Raw genomic sequence first — 17,937 nt, 5'->3', positions numbered from 1 at the left:
CGAGAAGGTTTACAAATACCGAGAAGGTTTGATAACAGTCGTCTTCTGGTCAGTGATGCCTTCACATTTTCATATCAGGGAGGGGGGGGGGGGTGCAAAACATTTTCTCCACACATGTAATTTACAAAGTTTGAAGTCATGTTTATCTGCTCATGACTTCTTCTATTAGATTGTACAGTCGTACAGTGCACTTTTGACACCTGGACAATGTTATCAACATAAACAAGCAAATTGTATAATTATAGTAAAACCTGTTTTTACATTCTCAGATTTTACGATTTCCACCATTTACTTTATTTTCTATGTAAAACATTCTTGTTTTTCTTGTCACATCAGTTCAGGATAAAATTTCGAGCATTCGACGATAGCCTCCATCGCCATCGTCAGGAGCAACTGATTATCTTCACTGCTTTTTTTCTTTATTGTGATTTCATCCTCCTGTCCCATACAGGTAGGGGAGGGCTGTCAGCGGCACAACCCGCCGCTCTTCAGCCGAGTGACAAGACAACTAAGACAAGAATAAAATGTCACATATAAGGCGATAAAAAAGGGGGACATAAAACAGAGTAAGGGGAGATAATAGAGGTAAAAGTACACTGACATGGAGACATTAATGGGGGAATATTAAAAAAGTCGACATATGCTTAAAAACACAGTTGGCGATGCTTGAAACACAAAGAAGACAATGAAGGCACACGCACAGGTTAAAAGTCTGTCACAGTATTAAAAACACTCTAGAACAGCATACTTTAAACCCACTTGGAGCACAAACGATGAAGAATAAAACTGCCAGGTGGGACCTGCCGAGGGAGAGGCTGGAGAGTGTGGAAAAGGAGGGGTGAGCAAGGGGCAGCAGGGGAGGTGGCAGGAGGAAAAGAGGACTGTAGACTGTGCACTACTGTTCCCTGATAAGCCAAAACATTATGACCGTTGCCTAGTGCCCAATGTGACACTGGATGCAACTAGAAGGCGTTGTGGGCACCTGACTCGGCAACCAAAGTATGTAAGCGGAGCAGGCATGGATGGGGAACCACCGTATTGAAGATATGGGCTGCAGATGGGGAAATTCATTGAGATAACAGAATCTGACAAAGGGCTGATTATTATTACACAGAGCCTGTGAACGAGTTTCTCGAAAACGACAATGCTGGTCTAATGTTCATTTGCTACTACCGTGAGCATCTACGGAAAGTGGTAGAAAGACAGTGAAACTGCCACTAGGCGCTAAGTGGTTTGGCGTCCACGACTCTTCATAGAATGTGAGGTTCGGAGGCTCGTTTGCTCTGTAAAAGAGCATAGATGGTGATGCCGATAGAGTAAAATGCTGATGCTCGCACTAATGTTTCGGAGCACACCGTTCGTCGTACATTGTTGAACATGAAGCTCCGCAGCTGGCTACTTCTATTTGTACACATGTGGACCCAGCGACATAATTAATTACGATTGCAGTGGGCCCGAGACCATTGGGATTCGGCTAACGATAGATAGAAACGATTCGGGTGAATCACATTTTGGTACATTAGGTCGATTGTCGTCTCCACAAACACCGTCATCGAGATGAACGGCGGTTCGAAAGATGCAGTGCGCTACGGACTCACCCTCGTTGGTGCAAATATTATACAACGGCAGACGTTCCCCTGCGCTTGCATGGGACTTGTGGTAACAATCGAAGACACGCTGACAGATGAGAACCACCTGAATTTCTTCATGTTTGATGTCTTTCCCGACGGCGATGCAATGATTCTGTGGTATAATTGTCCGTTTCTCGCAGCCTGAACCAAGCTACAGTGGTTTGAGCAACATTACAGTTAACTCACGTTGATCTCTCGTGTTACCAAATTCGCCTGATATAAATTCTATGGCTCCCGTCTTGGTTGCTATTGGGTGCCATCACCGCTTACGGAAATAAGCGGCCGGTTATTTACGCAAATTACCATGACATGTGCGTAGACATCTAATGCCACATACCTCCACAAACCTGCCAACAAACTGTCTGATCCCTGAAACGCAGAATCAGTGAAGCATTTCCCCCCAAAACGGACAAACAATCCATTAAGGAGGCAATCATAATGTTTTGGCTCATCAGTGTTTGCTTTGTTAACCAACTTCTCTCAGCTTCACATGATTAAGTTCGACTACCCACCTATTACGTTCGGTTTACTTCTCTTGGTGTTAAACGGAATTCAATTCATCATCCATTCTATTCAACTGCTTTTACAAGCAGTCTACTGTTTCTGACTGGATTGTAGTGACATGGGCAAACCTTAAATTTTTTATTGATTTTTTTGAACTATCATTTCTTTTCCAAATCCCTACTTAGTTTTCTTGACTTCTTTCTCTTAGTGTAGATTAGTAACAGAGGTGGCGGGCTGCAACCCTGGCTTTTACTCCCTTCTGCGCTGTTGTCCTTTAAGTGTCTCGGCTGTCAAGTTTTGTTAATGTAGTGTCTTGGACCCTATGAAAAGAAAGGAAGCCCGATTAACTAGTCGTGTTAAACACCACAGATAGGCATAGTGCTGGGAAGACTTGATTAACGTGACCGGTAAGTGGGCAAACATAGCTATTACCACATGCAGAAGCGAAGGCACGGTGGGCCGCCCACGGTCACTACCCTATAATAACAGACCTATATGTAACAGCGGCTAAAACATGGAAGTGCTAATCCTGGTGGAGCATTTCCAGACTATTTAAGAAGGTCTGAGTAACTTCTGGAGAGATTTGTGTTACTAAAAGGACCATCAGTCACAGCACGGGAAAGCATCACTGCTAGAGGAACTGCTCCAAATCCCGACAAAGCATTTATGAACGGCAGTCGGGGGCAGTCTCAGCAGTCACCGTTAGAGTCACACTCACACTCACAGTCGTTTTTAGGGAGCATTCGAGTAGTCAGGAGCTGTCACAATAAAGGGACAGTGTCATGGTGCTGTAGTGGACTACGAGAAAAGTGTACCGGTACACATTCGATGGAGGCAACCAATTTTTCTATAAGCAACCAGCCACAGTTATTACCTTGAGTTTTCTGCCTGTTAGTAAAGAACAGGCTGTGCCTATAGGTAGCAACAAGTAACAGTTTTTCTGTATTTCAGGATATAAAGAGGAACCAGGAGTAGTTAATGTTTTTCTGTGTTTCTCAGCAACCATTTATAAGTTTCAACACAGGAATCACACAGCCAACCGGTTGCAAATAACTGTTTGTGTCCGACACCTCTAATGATGTCTTCATCAGAACGAAATTTTGAAAAAAGACCTATAAAATAATGCATAGAAAATTAAGTACATTAACCAACAAGACAATTTCCATGACGTACAAAGGTTAATTACGTAAAATTACATTGCGAGAAGGCAATGGTTAGAGTTTAGAGCGGACATGCTCAAGTTAAAACTAAAATAAAACATGTTCCAGCCTTTGGCACGTATGCCTAGCCTGGAAAAAAAAACATCAGACTGATCGGCCCAGTGGCTGATTTCTCTGTGTCTCAGAATACAAGAAGGAGAATTCACTGTTTCGCATTCGTCTCTCTCGATTTGAGTATTTGATTGTCTATCATGGGAACGACTCGCAAGCAGAGTTCTCGCCACTAATAGTGAAAGATAGAACTCAGGGAATGGACTTGCTGGAAAAGACTAACATATACAGCGGTAGAGTGTAATTGTCGCTGTGTCGAAAGGCACTGTAAGACACCTCCCTTGCACCCTTATTGCCGGCTGGGGTGGCCGAGCGGTTCTAGGCGCTACAGTCTGGAAACGCGCGACTGTTACGGTAGCAGGTTAGAATCCTGCCTCCGGCATGGATGTGTGTGATGTCCTAGGGTTAGTTAGGTTTAAGTAGTTCTAAGTTCTAGGGGACTGATGACCTCAGCAGTCAAGTCCCACAGTGCTCAGAGTCACTTGAACCAGTTTGAGCACCCTTATTCACTTCATACGAAGCCAACAATCTTCTCCTCCCTATTCCACCATCGCCATCAACATCACCTCCGTCGTTAACGGGAAATTAGCATATCTCAGCCCAGTGTCATCAACGACCTGATTTCGTCACGAAGGCAACACTTTCATCCAGACTTGTGCCTGGATACGACAGACCATATTTTAACGAAAAACTTGCAACGTTTTCGAAGTGTTTGTGTCGAGTGAATCTGACGGGGTGCCGCCTTGGTATATAATTTGATCAAACAAACACCGTCTGAAGGGGCGTTGAAGGTCCAACAGGACCGACCAGCCGCCGTGTCGTCCTCACCCCTTAGGCGCACCGATGCCGACACGGAAGGGCACGTCGTCAGCACACTGCTCTCCCGACCGTTGTCAGTTTTCGCTACCGATGCCGCTGTTTCTCAGTCATACAGCTCCTGAATTGGCGTCACAAGAGTCGAGGGCACCCTGCTTGGAACCGATGTTACTACTGCGGAAGGCAGTTGGTGTATGCACCTAGGTGGATGAGAAAAACCACCTAAGAACTACACCCATGCTGGCCGGCTCACAACTCATCGTCGCTATTTCGCAAGGCGGGGTCGGTCCCTTGCTGCATCGCCTGACCATGTCCCAGAATTGAGTGTCACGAATATAGACTATTCGAGCTGATCAAAATGGTTCAAATGGCTCAGAGCACTGTGGGACTTAACATCTGAGGTTGTCAGTCCCCGAGAACTTAAAGCTACTTAAACCTAACTAACCTAAGGACATCACACACATCCATGCCCGAGGCAGGATTCGAACCTCCGAACGTAGCCGTAGCGGTAGCGCCTAGACCCGCTCGGCCACATCGAGCTGATCAGAATGAAGTATGAGTAGCCTATAAAACTTAAAATAATCAAATCTGTACTTATTTACTTTTAAATTATTCAGTGTTCACGCTGAAAGGAAACAAGACCGCGACTCTATTCCTCGAATTTCCGTCGTCAGCGCAGCACCCTCGCTACGCCTTTGCGCGCCGCGGTATGCACACTTCACAGCTCGCCCGACACTTTGGAACGTAATGACGAATTTCCCCGTAATCCGAGACGGTAATTGCGAGAGCCGGAAACACAATTGAAACCGAGGGCGGCCACGCCCGATTCTCACGGCGCCGAGTCACGGAATTCGTCTCCGTGTAGCAGCGACGGGCGGGGGCGGCGGTGTCGCCGCGCGGGCGAGGTGAGGACTCAATTGTGTGCAGTGCGACACCGCGGTCCGCATCCGTCATTACGGCGCCTCTGATTACAGAGCGGCCGCGTGCCTGCTTAAGTAAAACGAGAAATAAAGGGGACGATTGTCATCCAGCACTCGTGAAACACTTAAAGAGATCTCGGCGGGCTGTCGGACCGGGGAGAGCGACCGCGTGCCTATTGTCTTAGGGTGTAATAACTGCACGCGCGTGTGCCTGTCGTGATGCATACTAAATGAGATTTACGGCTCTCACTAGCGGGTAACGTTATCTGCGAACTGTAGCCTTACTTACGTCGGCAGCTGTCGTTAGTACGTTATTTGCACTAAGAAAAGATTCCTTCGCGGATTAGTTACCTGTTCCATCCGCATGTCCTCATTCTGTTGCCCCCAAGTAGGGATGGGGAAAACAGACCAGTTAAAACCGGTATTTCAGTTCTCAATAATCGGTGTTATTCGCTGTTTTTTTGGTCTGGGTTATAAGAGAAGTTTTTTTCTTTCATTTTCTACTGATTTTCGTGTAAAAAACTAAAACATCAATTAGCCACAGCAGCAGCGGTGAAATTTTAAATTTTTAAACAAGCCTTTTTTAAAAACGAGTAATTTTGATTCGTAAAATTGTTATGGCTTTGAAATATTGAGTTATTATGGAAAATGGGATAAGCTACCAGTGCTACTTTATTGACAATCCTGGTAGAAACAAGCAACAAACGCATGGAGTATGTAGCGTACAGTGTTGCTGAGACAACAATGTGCCGCTTACCATGTGGATTCACCTGCTGATGGTACGCACATACATGTGTACCATGCGAGACTTGCCATACCTGATGTATATGGTAGTTTCTCGCAGTTGTATTGCAGAATTTCACCATCCTTAGCCCGGAAGTATTTCATGCAGTGTGGTATCAAATAATTACAGTACTCAATTTTCTCAACTACGACATCATATGAGCAAAAACACTTCAAAAACCCAATAATTGCAATAATAACATAAAGTAGCTTATGTGCTGCCTGTGCCTACATGGTATTCACTTATTGGCTTGTAGCTCTTGAGGACTGGCAAATTGACGCGAGAAACAGAGTTCTTCAATCTCAGTTTTCACCATTTAGCACTGACTATTAGTAATGCCCATATAGTGCCACTGTCATAGATTACAACATTTTTGAGCAGGGTTATAGAAAATTATAAACAGCAGAAGAATACTGGTGATTTTTGAAGTATTGAAACACTTACCACTTTTCGAGAAAAGCAGTGAATGGAGAACTAAGTTATCCTTCATTTGGTTATTAAGTTAAATACGTTGATTCTGTGTTTCTTGAAATGGATGGAGTCAAACACGTTCAATCTTTCTACGTTTATAATACGAAGTAACAGGAACAAAAAACGGAAAATCGATTATTTCAGAAATCTGTTATTTTGAGTAGTTTTAACATTCACGTAAAACTGACGTTCAAAAATACCGATATAACCGAAAATCGATTGTTTCAGCTAAATACTTAGACGAAGCCATGCTGACTGAGGTTAAAAGGAGGAAGGCACCAGACCCAGATGATATCTCTTCATAGGTTTTCTTAACCTTCGTATAACGAAGCGGGGTATTCTGACTTCCCCACGTTGATTTTTTCCCTAATATTATTTTATCTGAAGACCGTATTCACAGAAATGTCTGAGCCATTTTTCTGTGTTTATAGTTATTGACGGTTTGTGAGCCTATCCCACTTAGCATGAAAAGCTGTATTTTCTTACATCAAAAATGAGGGTGTTACGAAATATTTCTCTCATTCATCTGGTTTTTTTCCTATAATTTTCCGTTGTATAGTTTGAAAAAGCTCCTCCACTTGTACTAAACCCCGAGAAATGTCCCGGTTTAGTCACTGAGTCTGGAGAGCGTGGTATAAGAAGCGTACAGTATGACTGGCCATACTTTTTCATCCCAGTTTTGTGGAGATTACGACTGTTCGTTCTTGGACTATCGTTGTGAGTCGTCGTATAGGATTCTTTCTACCTGTTTTGCCGAGAAGTTCTCGAAGCTTATGTCCCTCGCAGAAGTAGTACCAGCGCCGTCAAGTTCTCTGTAGTGTCCAATTCTACTACCTGTGATTCTACTTGATAAAGCAGGAATCTACATTATTCGGAATATCGTTCAAAAGGGACGCCATTATGATGTATTTATTTACTAAACGACATAAACTGATAAATCGGCACAATTAACAATGACTAACTGAAAACTAACAGTTTCCTGAGAACATCCTCCTACGACAAAACTAGATCGAAAGCATCCAGTCTGCGACTTGTGCGCAGCCTGTGCCTCGTATATTTCGTAGCCGTTCGTACATTTCCGTTAATTTAAACGTTGCTCGTTTATTTATTAAGATGATCGACTTCTGGCGTTGCGATGTTGTTGAAAGCAAGTACTTATAACCCAAAGGCTCCTCGTAATATAAGTTCGGGAAAAGGCGACTTTTGTTAGCAAATAATTATTAAGCAACATTACTTTCTTCGTGCCAAGACAGCAGTGCTGGCTGTACGTACCTCGATGCTGACGTAAAGGCCCCCGAAAACGATCAATATTTGACCGTGTACGGTGCAGTTTCACGTGTTTCTCATGCATAGATCGTGTTTGACATGCTTGGGAGAAATTCTGATTGACAGAAAGTTTGACAAGTTGGCGAGCATTGTCTGTGTTTACGGTTCGCCGCATATTTTTAGTTAAAAACTGTTTTATTACAATTTATTTCATTGTATGATAAATTTACACTACTATAAAAATTGCTATCAAATATAAAAAAATAGTGCTGACAATTACCAAATGGAAGCGGTACCACATATGTACCAGCCATATATTACGTATGAACAGGTTATGAACAAAATCAGTATTTTGTACTGTAAGTGGGCTGCTCCTGTGTTGGTAGCGCTTTGCATTGCATCTCTGACTGCGCTTTCTTTGTAAGAGACTCTGTGGCTGGTAGGACTCGTTGGAAATTAATCGCCAGTAGTGCTCGGCAGTTGGAAGTTAGTTGGCAGCAGTAATGGAAGTACTCTTGGGCAGTTGGACGTGAACAGCCAGCAGTGATGGATGTCAGACGTGAAAAGTTACATTGATGAAGGGTAGAGGTCTGAAGTGCTCGCGTAAGCTGACGATCTGGAAGTATCTGACTTGGATATGGTATATTATTCATGATTACATACCTTTGTACTGGATGTCATTGACGATCTATATTCGTGTTTGAACTGGATGTGACATTATTAAGGCAAAAATAAAATCTTTCATTTGCTAACCATACGCTCATTAGTAGTTTGTGACTTTAGTAGATAGAATCTTTCATTTAGCTGGCAGTATTGGCGCTCGCTGTATTTTAGTAGTTAGCGTAACGAAGATTTTTGTGAGGTAAGTGATTAATGAAATGCATAGGTTGGTGTTAGGATTTCTTTTTAGTTAGGGACATTCTTTTGAATTAATTATTTGAAGTCAGGTTATCTTTTTTTGAGCAGTCAGACAGCGTTGCCATAGGATATTTTAGGTCGATGTTGACATGATAAGAATAAGTAAGGAGAAAGTACGCACAGTACGTTCAGTTTCACTCAGCTGCTTCATTATGAAATAACGCAGAAGTTTCAACTTCTCAATTCTTTCAGCAGTTTAAGTACTGAATCACAATTAAAAATGAAAAATTTTCAGTACATACAGTGACGAAAAAGCGGAGTGGAATGAAATAAAAGACACCGAAGTCCTCTGGTTCTTCCATGGACGATGTGGGTTCTGTATTCTCACGTTTTAATGTCCTGTCGTTAGAGGACCTAGTAGAAGAGTTTCGCACACTTACGTCTTTTTTTCAATGTGATGGTGATGTAACGCTAAACAAGTTATTAAAAGTTTCACTGTCCATCCGCGGAAAGCTGATGTAATCATCAGGTTCTGACTGAAACATTTCCATCTCTCCCGTTTTAAACCATTCCCTGAACCGGCGTTTTGTTTTTATCTTCTGTAGACATACATTGTTTGAATGTGTACGGGCTTTCCTGGCAAATACGTGGCTAGATAAGGGCAAGTTTTTCAAACACATTTGACCGTTTAAGGTGACTTTGACACGTGTTCTGATGCACAGCCAAAGCGCCTCACACCACAGTCCACTGGCAACGCCAGATGGTCCACCGGCTCCTTCAGCCAACATGGGAAGTGAACTCTTGCCCTCGACTTTGTACGTTCTGCAGTACCGCTTCACTCACTTAATGCCACATGATAACTGCAGACGCGACCCAAAAGTCTAAAACTGCAAAATAAGGAAATAAAATGTGACTTGAACACAAGTGGTATCTTACACGTTCCGATAAAAAAGAAATTCCGAAGGAATTTTTGCTCTGGGGAAAGAAAAAAACTTCATTGTTTAATGTTTGGTTTCACCAATCACTAGATTCTAATTTTCTGTGTTCCAAAAAGGGAAAAGTCGGAAAACTTACTCTATACTCAGCTTCACGAAAGTCAAGTGATTGGTGAAGAAAGTGAATACAAACCTTAAGAAAGGCACTCTTTTACATCAAAATCTAAGGCGCCGTGATAATGGAGAAAAAATGACAAAAGAGTACAGCTGCGTTAGAGGAAGACCACTAAGAATTTTCGTGGAGGTGATGGATACTTCAACACTGAATGCAGATATTTCATACACACAAAGATTTTCTGAGTGGCAGGAGAATAATGGAAGCCGGCAGAAGCTGCCCATGATTGAGCTGGTATTTCGACTCATAAAAGGCAACATGAAGGAAAGTACTAGAAATATCAACAGTGTTCGTAAGGATGTACAAGGTGTACTGAAAGCATGTGGTATTGAATTTCGGACATTAGTGATCCGACCCCTGAGTTCCCAGTTAGCAACAACACTGCGAAGTCAAGATTGCCAAAAAAAAAAAAAAAAAAAAAAAAAAAAAAACTAAGATAGGAAAACAAGACTCCGTTGTTATTTTGAGACCAAGTATTAGTTTACTGCACTGGGATCTAAACTGAATACACTTTTAATTTTAAAGACGTCCAACATTGAATTTTCCTCGTGAGTGACATAAATTTATTAAATTTTGCATCTGTGTTCAATTTAATGACTTATAATAATTGAAAAAATAATATTTCAGTACTAAATATCTTCACTGAAAACAACTTAATCTAAAAACCAATATTACACTAAATCACAAAGCTGTATTGAGGTAGTCAAAATATCACGTTTCCTAACATAAACGTGTCGCAGTGTTAAGCAACGGTAACTGTGCCCTTTTTAAACATCCTTAATTAGCGAATAAATAATGGGAGAGAAAAGTTATCGACAATTTGTACATAAAGTACAAAGCAGTCGAATAGAATGAAACGGGAGCAATACCGTGAGTACGAAGTGAGACAGCGTTGTAGCCTATCGCTGGTATTATTCAATGTGTGCATTGGGCAAGCAGTAAAGGAAAGGAGGGAGAAATTAGGAAAGGGAATTCTGGAGTTCAGGAAGAAGAAATAAAAACTTTGACGTTTTCCGATGACATTTAGATTCTATCAGAGACGGAAAGGACTTAGAAGAGCAGTTGGGTTGATGGATACAATCTTGAAACGCAGTTATAAGATGAATATAACAGACTGTAAAGCAAGATTAATGGAACGTAGTCGAATTAAATTGGGTATTGTCGACAGCATTATATTAAGAAGTGACGCACTAGAAGCCGTCGATGAGCTTTGCTGTTTGGGAAACCGAATAACTGAAGTTGGCCGAAGTAGGGAGGATATACAATGCAGACTGGCAATAGCAAGAACAGCGTCTCTGAAAAAGAGAAACTGTCAGCACGGAATACAAAATTAAGTAGTAGGGATTCCCTGCAGTATTTCGTGAGAAGTCCCATTTCTTCTACAAATTACCCATTCCTGTTCCCTCTTAACGTCAGTCACACTTTTTCATATGATAAAGAAACCTGTTACGATCGCAACAGTAAATCTCTGAGTTTCTTCATTGTCTGCTGCTAGACCTGCTGGATAAGAGTCTGGGACGACGGAAAAGTTATTTAGAACAGGTCGCGTTGTCAGGTACCATTCCCTCACAGGCAGGCTTTTCCGTTTGCAGTCCTGTTACGAGGATCATGTACCATATTGACGAATATATTCTCTTCTGAGGCACGCTGCACTTTTAATTTGTATAATAATTAATTTGTACTGGTGAGCTTATACTTAATGGTATTCAATTACTTTAATTATTTCAGTGCTAGTTTTGTTATTACCAATCCAATTAACACGTCTACTGTGTGCGTTCACTTCAGAAATAGAAATGATAGGAGTTTGATAATTATTGAATATCCGGCACTTAAACATTAACGATGGTTGGTACATGTAGTGGAACTGACATTCAAACCTCCAGATGTCAAACAGTCGTCAGATCAGTACCAAAAACTGTATCCCGACGGATTATAAACCAAAACTCCAATATAATTTGTGCCGTGCGTGGTAGTCCATGGAAACGTGCGTGAACGGTAAGAAATAAACGCAAAACTGGACCTACGGAACACAGGAAAAGCATAACTGTGAGCTTCCCTCAGGAAATGGGTAGAGTGTTGTTTTCAGTACTTATGAAACTGTTAACATGGAACAACATATTCGTGACATGTAAAAGGACTGTCCTTCGTTTGTAGAAGTGTTCTATTGGCAGTCCGCTTTCGTTTTGTTTATTCGAAAGTAGCAAACCTATAGAGTAGATTTCTAGTTTCACAGGACAAACATAAACCATTGGAACAGATGAATAAAGGCACAAACTTTATATGCGGTCTACTAAATTAAGGAAAAAAAACCTTTACGAGCAGATGGCAGGTGTATTGCGCCACACATAGATCCCTAACAGCAGTCCATATACTTCAGTCAATATCTTATAGCTGGCGTAACTTCCTGGGGCCATTTTTGAGACATTTACACTCAACTATCGGATCATACTTCAAGGGCGTTCGTCCTTTAGGAAAGACATAGATACGTTGGTAAAACATTCAGTTAAATTGATAACTTCCCTCTGCTGCTCTATTGTACAATGCCCTCGTTAAACTTTTTCTACAACGTGTGCATAATTTTATATCGTAATATCTGTCTACACATTGACTATGTTCATCTTCCATTACAAGATCCTTAACTTTCTTCAGAGCTTTCCTGGTTATATAGCATAAACATATCCTCATGTAGTATCAAGCTGTGCCTTGCTGAGTCAGTGTTGTCCTTTGTGTGTAGTGGCCAGATATAATGTTAGAACACTGTAGTTGCACTAGATGCAGCAGAAGCAACCTGAGCACACACGCTCATGAAGCATTTAGAGCTGTGACTGGTCCATTTCGCTGCTACAGGCATGCTCTCTGCATCCCGTGATGGGGCGGTATTTGTCGTGGCTGCCAAATGGTGGTTCCTGTGCTGAGAGGCGGCGTTCCGGCTGATATGCTTACCATCAAAATTTTCCAAAATTAATTGCCGAAAAAAATTTGGTTTTTACATATCGTGTAGTCTGATACGCTATGTGATCCAAAGTATCCGGACACCTTCCTGAAAATGATTTTGCAAGTTCGTGGCGCCCTCCACCGGTAATGCTGGAATTCAATACGGTGTTGGCCCACCCCTAGCCTTGATGACAGCTTCCACTCTCGCAGGCATACGTTCAATCATGTACTGGAAGTTTTTTTTGGAGTGCTCCACTTCGGACAGGTAACGGCGTCGGTCGGTGAGGTCAGGCACGAATTCGGCTTTCCAAAACATCCCAAAGGTGTTCCATAAGATTCAGGTTAGGACTCTGTGCAGGCCAGTCCATTACAGGGAGGTTAGTGTCGTGTAACCACTCCGCCAAAGGACGTGTATTATGAACAGACTGCGCGATCGTGTTGAAAGAGGCAATCGCCATCCCAGAATTGCTCTTCAACAGTGGGAAACAAGAAGATGCTTAAAAGGTCAATGTAGGCCTGTGCTGTGATAGTTCCACACACAACAACCAGGGGTGCAAGCCCCTTCATGAAAAACACCGACTCCGAATTTTAACGTTGGCACTACACACGCTGACAGATGACGTTCACTTGGCATTCTCCATACCCACACCCTGCCATCCGATCGCCACATTATGTACCGTGAGTCGTCACTCCACACAACGGTGTTCCACAGTTCAATCGTCCAATTTTTACGCTCCTTACATCAAGCGAGGCGTCGTTTGGCAATTATCGGCGTGATGTGTGGCTTATGAGCAGCCGCTCGACCACGAAATCCACGTTTTCTCATGTCCCGCCTAACTGTCATACTTGCAGTGAATCTTGATGCAGTTTGGAATTCCTGTGTGATGGTCCAAAGATATTTCTAGCTATTACACATTACGACCCTCTTCAATTATCGGCGGTCTCTGTCAGTCAACAGACGAGGTCGGCCTGAACGCTTTTGTGTTGTATGTGTCCCTTCACGTTTCCACTTCACTATCACATCGGAAACTGTGTACCTAGGGATGTTTATGAGTGTGGAAACGTCGCGTACAGACGTATGACACAAGTGACACCCAGTTCCCTGACCACGTTCAAAGTCCGTGAGTTCTGGCGAGCGTCCCATTCTGCTCTCTCACGATGTTTAATCACTACTGAGGTCGCTGATACGGAGTGCCTGACATTAGGTGGCAGCACAATGCACCTAATTTGAAAAACGAATGTTTTTAGGGGTGTCCGGAAACTTTTGATCATATAGTGTATCTTCATTGGAAAAAGAACTGTTTTTTTTCTTTATTCATCACACTTACTGTGCTGCATCAAATTAAGCGACACATTGCACGATATTTTAACGGGGTAAAAAAGCGTTGCATAAAATTTATGTTTGGTTGATTTTAGCTGAAACATTGCAGTAAATAAAATGTAGATGAGGTATCAAAATTTTAGTTAAAATTGAGAGCTGAGCAATATCGCATTTCGTCATCTAATTATTGGGTTCTATATCCGACAGACGGTAGCGCGCTACGCGCCTATTCACATCCTTGCACTATGTTAATCATGTGGTCATAGCAATCGTCATATCTCGTAAGCGATTCAAGACATCGAGAAGAGATTTTTTAGGATTTGTAGCACGCAATGTGGCAAAGGTGTTGTATGATAAATACTTGAAACTTTTTTATTCAGCGAGTTATGCAAGTAACTCGTACGCAGCTGTGAGAGGTAGGCCGCTCAGGACGCATACAGACCTCCATAGCATTGTAGGGGAACCTAAGCGGCAGGTGTATATACGCCAACAGTACCGCGGTAGTGGCTTAGCAGGACGTTTATATGTATTGTACATTTTCATGATACCGTATCTGTGGTGAATTATTACCCTTTGGAGAAATTAGGGTTTCTCACTTTCATTGTTTGCTGAGCAACACTCAAGAGTCTTAGTACTTGATGCTAACAGCATCCTATCTAACACTTGTGACAATGCAGTAATGCCTGATACAGTTATTTCCATCAGATACACTCCAATCAAAGTGCTCACAAAGTGCACTCTCCATAATAGCTGGTGGTACTGGTCGCTTGGTTCGCAAGTGTATTTGAAACCAAGATCGTATGTAAGAACTACCAAACAAAAATAGCTACTCTTAAAAGGAGTCTGCCAGTGGAGTTTCTTGAGCACCTCGAAAATGCTCTCGCGTTTAGTAACCAATGCCGTAGCTAAACCTGCTGCTCTTCGTTGGGACTTCTCTATCACTTCTGTTAATTCTGCATGGTAAGTGTCTGAGAATACTGAACAATACCGAAGAACCCCCCCCCCCCACCCCCACCCTTATGAACCATGGATTTTGGTGGTAAGGCTTGCATGCCTCAGCGATACAGATAGCCGAACCAGAGATGCAACTACAACGAAGGGGTGTCTGTTGAGAGGCCAGACAAATGTGTGGTTGCCTTTTCAGTAGTTGCAGGAGCTATAGTCTGGACCTGGCCTTGTAACATCAGCCAAAACGACCTTGCTATGCAGGTACTGCGAACGGCTCAAAGCAAGGGGAAGCTACTAACGCAATTTTTCCCGAGGGCATACAGCTCTACCATATAGTTAAATGATGATCGCGTCCCGTAGCTAAAATATTCTGGAGATAAAATACTCCTCCAGTCGGATCTCCGGGAGCAGACTACTCACATAGACGTCGTTTAAAATGATGCTCGTACCCTCTTGATTAAAATATTCCGGAAGTAATCTGAGGGTGGGGACTATTCAGGAGAACGTCGTTATCAGGAGAAACAAAATTGGCGTTCTACGGATTGAAACGTGGAATGTCAGATCCCTGAATCGGGTTAGAAAACTTAAAAAAGGGAAATGGGTTAATGTTAGATATAGTGGAAATTAATGAAGTTCGAATGCAGGAGGAACAAGATTTCTGGTCAGGAGAATACAGGGTTATAAATACAGAATCAGATGTAGGTGATGCAGGAGTAGGTTTAGTAATGAATAAAAAAATAGGAGTGCGGGTAAGCTACTACGAAGAGCATAGTGAACACATTATTGTAGCCAAAATAGACATGAAGCCCACGCCTAACACAGCAGTACAATTTTATGCACCAATTAGTTCCGTAGATGATGAAGAGATTGAAGAAATGCATGGTGCAATAAAAGAAATTATTCAGATAGTTAATCGAGACGATAATTTAATAGTCATGGTGGTCTGGAATGCGACAGTAGGAAAAGGAATAAGGAAAAGTAGTAGGTGAATATGGACTGAGGGTAAAGAATGAAAGAGGAAGCTGCTTGGTAGAATTTTGCACACTGCAAATTTAATCATAGCCAACAATTGGTTTAAGAATCACGAAAGAAGGTTGCATGCATGGAAGACGACTGGAGACACTGAAAGTTTTCAGATAGATTATATAATGGTAAGACAGAGCTTTAGGGACCAGGTTATAGATTGTAAGACATTACCAGGAACAAATGTGGACTCTGACGACAATTTGTTAGTTATGAACTGTAGGTTTCAACTGAAGGAAGTTTAAAAAGGTGGGAATATAAAAAGATGGGACTTGGATAAACTGAAAGAACCAGATTTTTTAGAGAGCTTCAATGAGAGTATTATGGAACGATTGACAAGAACAGGGGAAAGAAATACAATAGAAAACTAATGGGTAGTTTTGAGAGATGAAATAGTGAAGGCAGCAGAGGATTAAGTAGGTAAAAAGACGAGGGCTAGTAGAAATCCTTGGGTAACAAAAGAGATATTGAATTTAATTGATGACAGGAGAAAATATAAAAATCCAGTAATTGGAGAAGGCAAAAAGGAATACAAACGCCTTAAAAATGAGATCGACAAGAAGCGCAAAATGGTGGAGGAGGGATGACTAGAGGACAAATGTAAGGATGTGGAAGCATATATCTCTAGGGGTAAGATAGATACTGCCTACAGGAAAATGAAAGTGACCTTTAGACAAAAGAGAACCCTGTGTATGAATATAAAGAGCTCAGATGGAAAACCAGTCCTAAGCGAAGAAGGGAAAGCAGAAAGGTGGAAGGAGTATATAGAGGGTCTACACAAGGATGATGTACTTGAGGGCAATATTATGGAAATGAAAGAGAAAGTAGATTAAAATGGAATGGGAGATATAATACTGCGTGAGGAATCTGACAGAGCACTGAAAGACCTAAGTCGAAACACGGCCCCAAGAGTAGGCAACATTCCATTTGAACAACTGGTAGCGTTGGGTGAGCGAGCCAAGACAATCCCTGTGATTCTACAAATTCTAATCCCAACGAAAGAAGCTGTTGGGAGGTGTGAAATTTTGCCGAACTATCAGTTTCACAAATAACGGTTGCAAAATACTAACACGAATTCTTTGCAGACGAAATGAATAACTCTTAGAAACCGACCGCGGGGAAGATCAGTTTGGATTCCGTAGAAATATTGGAACACTTTAGCAATACTGACTTACAATTTCACTTAGAACATAGCTTAAGGAAAAGCAAACTACGTTTCTAGCATTTCTAGACTTTTGACAATATTGACTGGAATACTCTCTTTAAAATTGTGAAGGTAGATGTGGTAAAATACAGGGAGTGGAAGCCTATTTAAAATTTGTACAGAACCCAAATGGCAGTTATAATGGTCGAGGGCCACGAAAGGGAAGCAGTGATTCAGAAGGGAGTGAGACAGCTTTGTAAGCCATCCTCGATGTTATTCAGTCTCTATATTGAGTAATCAGCAAAGGAGACAAAAGAAAAAATTGGAGTAGGAACTAAAATCCATGGAGAAGAAAAAAAAAACTTTGAGGTTTGTCGACGACATTGTAATTCTGTCAGAGAAAGGAAACGACCTGGAAGAGCAATTGAATGGAATGGGCAGCCTCTTGAAAGGTGGATAGAAAATCAACACCAACAAAAGCAAAACGAGGATAATGGAACGTAGTCGTATTCAATCTTGTGATGCTGTGGGAATTAAATTAGGAAATGAGGCACTAAAGTAATAGATGAATTTTGCTATTTGGGGAGCAAAATCAGTGATGACGGTCAAAGTAGAGAGGATATAAAATGTAGACTGGCTATGGAAAGGAAAGCGTTTCGGAAAAAGAGATATTTGTTAACAAAGAGTATAGATTTAAGTGTCAGAAAGTCTTTTCAGAAAATATTTGTATGTAGTGTAGTTATGTATGGAAGTGAAACGTGGACAACTAATAGTTTAGAGAAGAAGAGAAGTTTTCGAAACGTGGTGATACAGAAGAATGCTGCAGATTAGATGGATAGATCGCTTAACTGTTGAAGAGGTACTGAATAGAATTGGGGATAAGAGGAATCTGTGGCATAACTTGGCCAGAAGAAGGGATCGGTTGATAGAACACTT

This window comes from Schistocerca gregaria, chromosome 2, assembly GCF_023897955.1.
Source record: "Schistocerca gregaria isolate iqSchGreg1 chromosome 2, iqSchGreg1.2, whole genome shotgun sequence".
Taxonomy (NCBI): Eukaryota; Metazoa; Arthropoda; class Insecta; order Orthoptera; family Acrididae; genus Schistocerca; species Schistocerca gregaria.
Note: the sequence above shows the minus strand (reverse complement) of the source record.